Consider the following 8,155-nt stretch of genomic DNA (forward strand, 5'->3'; position numbering starts at 1 on the left):
TCTGGTAGTAATGCTGATTTTCTGTTTACAGATATGAATTCACAGCTTAAAAAGATCAATGAGTTGATATCAGTCAATAATTTAATTGTGAATACTTCAAAAACCAATTATATGTTATTTAGTACATGCAGCCATAAGATAGATAACTTGAAATTATACTATAATAACTTTGAAATTACCCAACTTCACAATATAACATTTTTAGGGATTTATTTGGATGACAATTTATCTTGGAATTTTTCATATTAAACAGATCTGTAATGAAATTGCCAAAAAGATTGGGGTAATAGCTAAACCTATTTTTTCCCAACTTCATTTCTAAAAATGTTATCATGCTTTTATCAAATCGACCATTAACTATGCAGTGATTGCATGGGGATTTACAACTAAAAGAAATATACAGAAAATCTTTACCTCTCTTAAAGTGCACCTCTTTTCCAACGAAACAATATCTTACCGATTCAGAATATCATATCGTTACAGACCTCTTTATTAATGTACCAATGCCACAACCATAATGTTACCTATAAGTCTCTTCATGATTATTTTTAAATAATTATACTTGCTTATATAGCGCTTAATACTTACTTTGTCAGAAGTCTCTAAGCGCTCTACAGTATATGCAGCATAATTACCCTGGCTTTAGCAGTGCAGCTGTTACGCGCGCTGCGTTTCAAGGAATAAATTCCTGCCAGGTACTCATTTACCTCACCTGGGTTGAGTGCAGCACATTGTGGATCAATTTCTTGCTGAAGAAAACTACGCCATGGTTGAGATTCGAACCCACGACCCTCTGTTTCAGAGTCCGGAGACTAATCCACTGGGCCACAACGCTAAATGAATAATTTGTATCACTCATATCAAACTAGAAATTATAACAGTTACCACACTCCTTTGCCACGTATAACTTTAACTAGACGATCTGTTTTTTATTTTATTTTTGACCATTCTTTTGGAACTCATTATACCTAATTCTTTTCAATTATCAAAATCTTTAAATCAATTTAAACGTGCATGTCTCCAAAACAAAGCACTTTTAAACACGGCTTTCCATTTATTGTAATGATTTTTTTTACCCCCCCCCCCCTTCTTTCTCTCAGACTTATTTGTAATTATGTTATAATTATGATTATATTGCTATTGTATCTTTGTTTGAATGCTAAAAAGTTGCTTCTGAATGTCACTCCGGATTTATTCTTACACTGTAAAAACTGTGGCGTTAAAACTGACACCAATTGGTGTTGATAGAGGAACACGCCCTGAGGTGTTAAAAGAACACCCTAGAGATTGAACATAACACCAAAGAGTGTAAATGAAACGACCATAGGTGTTATAATAACACCTATAGGTGTAAAACCAACACCACCAATTTAACACCGGTGTAAAATAAATGGTGTGGTCCTCAATGTACACCGGTTAACACCACAGTTTTTGCTGTGTACTTTGGGGCCAATTTATACAAGCAGTTGTGCTTTCTTTGACCCTCCACGTCTAATATATCTCTTAATGTCAATGATTTGTATATATGTATATTTTTAACTGTTCGAAATGAATTTGAATTCGAATCTGAATTTGAATTTGAATCTGGATTTGAATTTGAATTTGCATCTGAAGCTGAATTTGAATTTGACTCTGAATCTAAATTTGACTTTGAATTTGAATCTGGATTTGAATTTGAATCTGGATTTGAATCTGAATCTGAATTTGAATCTGGATTTGAATTTGAATCTGAATTTGAATCTGAATTTGAATTTGTATTTGAATCTGGATTTGAATTTGAATTTGAATCTGGATTTGAATTTGAATCTAGATTTGAATTTGAACTTGAATTTGAATCTGAATTTGAATTAGGATTTGAAAACCGACTGGTTATAATAGGGGGTTCCGCAACCACGACGCAGACATTTTCTGGAACGTAGATCAATCTATTGTAAAAAACCCTTCATTACAATAGAGTTAAAGTCTTTCCTTGACTCTGGACAGACGACAAATTTGCAATTTTTCGCGAGCTCCTATTATCTTACCATGATCACCTGTCCCAGTTCACCATTCGACGACAAAGACCTCATTTCTTTTCAATGTGATATGTCGGGCATTTTCAATAGATTTTGTTGCGTTGTAGAATCCATCCCGGTGGGTGTTTCATAAAACTATTCGTAAGTTAAGAGCGACTTTAAGAAAGACTGGTGATCCCTTCTTGTGGAAAATGGTATATTCATTGGCGATGGTTAAATGCATAAGACAGGTTCACCAGTCGTTCTTAAGGTTGCTCTAACTTACGAACAGATTTATGAAACGGCCCCCAGGACTCCCCATCACGACTGTGAAAACTCACAAACATAATTATCTCAAACGCCGTAACACAACGGTAGAGCGATTAATCGCTAAATGAAATGACCACTCAAGATCCTCGTTGCATGCGCATTTTGCTAAGTAGACTTACTATGAACCAATCAGAATCGTCCTTTGAAATTAGCGATCAATCGCTACGGAACCCAGGGGCCATTTCATAAAGCTGTTCGTAAGTTAAGAGCGACTTTAAGAACGACTGGTGAACCCTTCTTGCGCACTGAACCATCGCCAATTCAATATACCATTTACCACAAGAAATGATCACCAGTCGTTCTTAAAGTCGCTCTTAACTTACGAACGGCTTTATGAAACGGCCCTCAGGACTGATGATGATGTGTGTATGACACGGAGTCAAAAATGCGGTATAATAGCTTGCCATATTTGCATGTGAAAGAGCACGGAGTGACACGCAAGAGAACGAATCAATGAGAAACACCTGGCATGCTTTCTGCAGGTGAATTTGAAGAGCGCATGCGCTAACCCAGTCTCCCTCTCCCACCCACGCTCCACTTCTCTCCCTGTCTCCCACTCAATATCCCCTCTATATCCTCCCCTCCCCCTCGCTCTACCACTCTCCCTCGTCCTCTCCCCTCCCTCGCTTTCAACCCTTTCATCTCCCTGCCTGTCTACCCCCCCTCTCTCTCTTTAAACCATCCCAACCCTCTTTCAATTTACTTTACCCGAACCCCCACTCTTCTCCTACTAATTTACAACCCTTTTTATTTTAAATGCCTTTCTGCAATGAATAATGTATCTAACATAGACCTTAACGTGAAATTTCATTGCAGAGACCGGGGGAGCGTTTCATGAAAGTTGTCAGCACTGACAAGTTGTCTTTCTCCGACAGTTACCATAGTAACAGTCTGAGAGGCAAGTGCTCACAGCCAATCAAAATTAAGTATTTCACTGAAATTGTCAGCACTGACAATTTAGTCAGTGCTGACAACTTTCATGAAACACCCCCAAGTCTTTACTAGCCATTATGATGAAAAATCATTGTCAGACAAATTTGTCTGTCAATAAGAATTTTCCTTTTTCATCATTCGTTTGTTTTAATGACATTTCCATCTTAAATGTTCTTTTATTTTATGATAATTGTTCTGGTGTGTTGGCTCAGTTGGTAGAGCGTCCGTCTCACAACCGGGAGGTCGGGAGTTCAAACCCCGGCCGCGTCAGACCAAAGACGTTAAAAGATGGGAGTTGCTGCTACCCTGTTTGGCGTTCAACGATTAAAGGGATAGAGCCTCGTCGATCTGGCGCTGCACAGTGGCTGCCGGGCCCACGATCAATTGGGCAAAGCAAATTTTCGGAGTATTTCATTTCATGTCTATTTCGAACAATGAATTATGGATTTTCATTTTAAGTCAGTTATTTCTTGCTCTAAGTCACAGTGTAGACCATCAATCCCGTCCTTCTCCAACTTTTTGGCTATTTATTTATTTATTCATCGATCGTATTAATACTGCGTAATTGACCAACAGATTATGCTTTTAATAATTTTGTTCGACATTATTTATGGTCTTTTTCTTTATCCACACCGCTGCACTTCTGGCTATTGATGTGATGAAATTATTGGTCATTTCACTATTTTTCATACGTTATCAACCTAAAAAAAACATCACAAGTAAAGAGAGTGCTCCTTGGTAAACACACGTGAACCCATTTGCAGTTCTGCCAGTACACGACTTCTTTGGATATAGCAAATACGATCAAAGCATGTAATAGCTCCATGATCAAAGTGAAGTGCCCTTTTTAGTTAATGACTTAATTTTCGGAGTGGACGAAATCCGTCTCGTTTCACACCGCTCGAAATGAGTTTTGCGCTTCCAAGGAGAACGCCCTCTTAATCATAGCTTCGTGAACTTGACATATAGTTCAAAGTCATAATGGGGGCCCGTTGCAAAAAGAATTGCATTTAAACACAACTATAAAATATCAAATGCAAGTCACTAATTCGTGTATTCATTGGTTGAAAATCGAGTTGCTATTGATTTTATTTGGAGAATCTCTGTGTGAAACAGGCTCCATGATCATGCACATGCATGGGGAAAGTTGAGAAAGCGTCAGAGCGGAACAATGGTTTGTACGATAATAATAAAGGGGAATGAAACCTTTGGAACAAGTAGGCTTGTGTGGAAACAGAAAAATCAAAGAATAAGATAAAAGAGAATTTGAAAAAAAATCGGAGAAATAATGAGAAAGTAATGAACATTTGAATATTGCGACCACTATTGCTCTGAAGATCCTCCCATTGACAATGCGACAAGGATGTGTGATGTCACATGTGAATAACTGTCCCTTTGATGGACACTAAAATACCCCCAAATGTATCTTTTTGCTCTTTCTTATGGTGATACAATCTCTTTATCCATAATGTATTCTGTGAAAATCTGTATTGCATACCCGCCTATGTAAGGAATACATGATCTACTGATAGATGTGATAACCATAACAGAGGCAGTTCAAGTGAAATATATACAAAAGTAAGGGGAAAGTTGTTCACATGTGACATCACAAATCTTTGTCGCATTGCCAATGGGAGGATCTATACATTAAAATGATGATCCAAACTTCAAATGCTTAATTTCTTATTATTTATTCATTTTTTCTCATACTTTTGTTGATCTGTTTTTACTGTTTTCAAAGAAGCTATCTTGTTCCAAACGTTTCGTTTTCCTTTCAAGAGAGGAGTAGATGGAAAAAGGATTCGCCTCGAACAATAATTCGCATGATTATAATCCTTAGCCAAGACTCGAACACCAAATAAATACTTGTGATTTTCATGTTTACGGCAAACATCTGTAAGGGGGAATGATATGACCAAATCTGAAAAGTAGCATCAATCTAAGATCATTTATTCTATTTATTCCGTCTTCTTTATACAGGGTAGCCCTTTCAATATCGAGTATTGTTCTGCCAAGGGGTCCAGTCTGTACAGATAAAAAACATTAAAATACACAATAAAATTACAAAGTAAAACCTAACGTTATATACACAACATATTAGAATTAGACTTTGAATTTTATTATCACATTGATAATATTAATAATAATATTAATAATAATAATAATAATAATATAGGGTATTTATATTGCGCACATATCCCCCTTGTTAGGTGCTCAAGCTAGGCGCTCCTATATTACCCGGCTAAGCTAGGCGTTCATAGCGCACACAGCTTTTTAAGGAATTGCTTCCTACCGGTACCCATTTACCTCACCTGGGTTGAGTGCAGCACATTGTGGATCAGTTTCTTGCTGAAGGAAATTACGCCATGGCTTCACACATTCACGTATATACATCCACACACACCCACACACATACGCAAATTTAAATATATTACGTGAACAAAAAAATTCAGAAAACAACAACGATTGAACCCATGCTATCAAAATGAATGGTGCCTCAAACCAGAGAGCTGCAACCCCTCCCCCTGAGGGGGACCCGACCCCCCCTGCACCAACCTCTGACGCATGATGGTAGTTTTAACAAGACATTTGTAAACTGACAACAATGTGCGGGTTTAAGCCAGGTCTAAGTGATTGATGCGCCGACGTTTGATGCCACATGGAACCCATGAAGGTATAAATGACTGCAGAGCTCGGTCAAGTCCCGCACGTGTGTTTCCAAGGTTTTCTCAGAACCATCAGATCTCAAGTTGAGAGCATCTTTAAAGGACAAGTCCACCTCAACACAAGGTTCATTTGAATAAAAAGAGAAAATCCAACAAGCAAAACACTGAAAATTTCATTAAAATCGGATATAAAATAAGAAAGTTATGACATTTTAAAGTTTTGCTTAATTTCACAAAACAGTTGTATATAGGCACATCCTTATTGGAATGCAAATGAGGAGACTGATGACGTCATCCACTCACTATTTCTTTTGTATTATATCATATGAAATATTCTAATTTTCTCCTCATTGTCAACATGTGGAATTAGCATTGTTTTATACTATATGGTTCAGTCATGTTGGTCCTTATTGTCAAATCTGTAAAAATAAATGAAATATTGTATAATTAAAACAATGAAAAACGAAAGAAATATTGAGTGAGAGACATCCTCGACTGTCTCATTTGCATGTCATGAGTTGTGCATATCACAGTTTTGTGAAAAATAAGCAAAACTTGAATATGCCAGAACTTTCTTATTTTACATCAGATTTTGATGACATTTTCAGCGTTTAATTAAATGAAAAATTTCCGGGGTGGACTTGCCCCTTAAGGATTGACGCTACTCACTGGAATTAATGACTGTTTTAACTTACACTTAATTTTTACTTTTATCTTTCATACTCGTAGTAGTAGTCGTTAGTAGTAGTAGTAGTAGTAGTAGTAGTAGTAGTAGTAGTAGCAGCAGTAGTAGTAGTAGTAGTAGCAGTAGTAGTAGTTAGTAATAGTAGTAGTAGAAGTAGTAGTAGTAGTAGTAGTATAGTAGTAGTAGTAGTAGTAGTAGTAATAATAATAGTAGTAGTAGTAGTAATAGTAGTAGTAGTAGTAGTAGTAGTAGTAGTAGTAGTAGTAGTAGTAGTAGTAGTAGTAGTAGTAGTAGTAGTAGTAGTAGGACTTTATTTTCTTTTAAAAGAAGGAAAAGAAGAAGGGGAAGGAGAAAAAGAAGAAGAGAAAAAGGAAGAAAAAAAATTAGGGATTACCTCTATTTCAAATGTTGTGTTTTTTCACTTTTGATTTGTCTCATTTCTGACAGAAAAATATATTTCAAAGACATAATCATACAAAGGATGATTATATATACATCATAAATATTTGATCACGTTTTGCTCGAGTCATTCAGTTCGTTCACACCCCCTAATGGTTGTTTAATACACCATGTTGGAGTAGAAGCAACACCAGCGAAACGCCCCCATCAGACATGGCCAAAGCCCAAGCAGCACATACACTGGTTTCCAGCCGAATGAGAGACAGGTGCTCTTCGTGTTACAAGTCATCGCTATGGTGACACTAGTATTGACCAATCAGGTGGCAAGATGTCGGAGGAGCGGGCATGGGTTAGTTCTCCCGCCGGCCGCCATCTTGGATCCGTCAATATCTACGTTAGATATTGGATAAATAAACTTTTATCGGTTTTTGTACTCTCGTCTGGAATTTTCTCTCGCGTAATTACCAAGAATTTCGGAATATATAATTATGGATATATTGTTGCATTTGCTTTGATTGTTTAACTTTATTCACACTAAGAGTAATATTCCTGTGGAATTACATTCTAGTGGTGACATTTTTGAAGGATTTTAATCAAGAAAATTCACTTTCATTAATGAATATTTCGTGGTGCGTATATGGCCTGCGGGTGTAAACTTCAGTCGCGTTTCGTCATCGTATACTTTGTGCCGAGCTGAAAGATTTTAAGAAAGGATCTTACCAAAGTTTCATTTCTGTCATATTTCTCCAATAAAAGCGTAACGATTTATCAAAAAGTGCACCGGTTGGTAAGCTGAAAAGTTTAAAAAGGAAAACGGTTTATAGTATACTTCGAATTCGACACTACACTTCGTGTTGTTGTTTTCGTTTTGTTTGAGATAAAGAAGATAAAACGTCCCTCAGGTTCAAAGTACAAGAAGAAATTCATCAAAACAACCCTGATTGTTTTGCCAAAACTGCCAAAACATTATAACAAGAAAGTACAATTGAGTTTAAATAATAATAGTTCACTTTAGATACTGACGCGTTAGCTGAAAACATATCTGATAAGAATCATATATAGGTTCATAATCTAAACGATTTATTGACAAGGCGCTTTACAAAGAAATCTTGACATATAAAACTACAACCATCTGAAGTTCAGCTTTC

Source organism: Lytechinus variegatus, chromosome 9 (genome assembly GCF_018143015.1).
Source record: "Lytechinus variegatus isolate NC3 chromosome 9, Lvar_3.0, whole genome shotgun sequence".
In the NCBI taxonomy this organism is placed as follows: Eukaryota; Metazoa; Echinodermata; class Echinoidea; order Temnopleuroida; family Toxopneustidae; genus Lytechinus; species Lytechinus variegatus.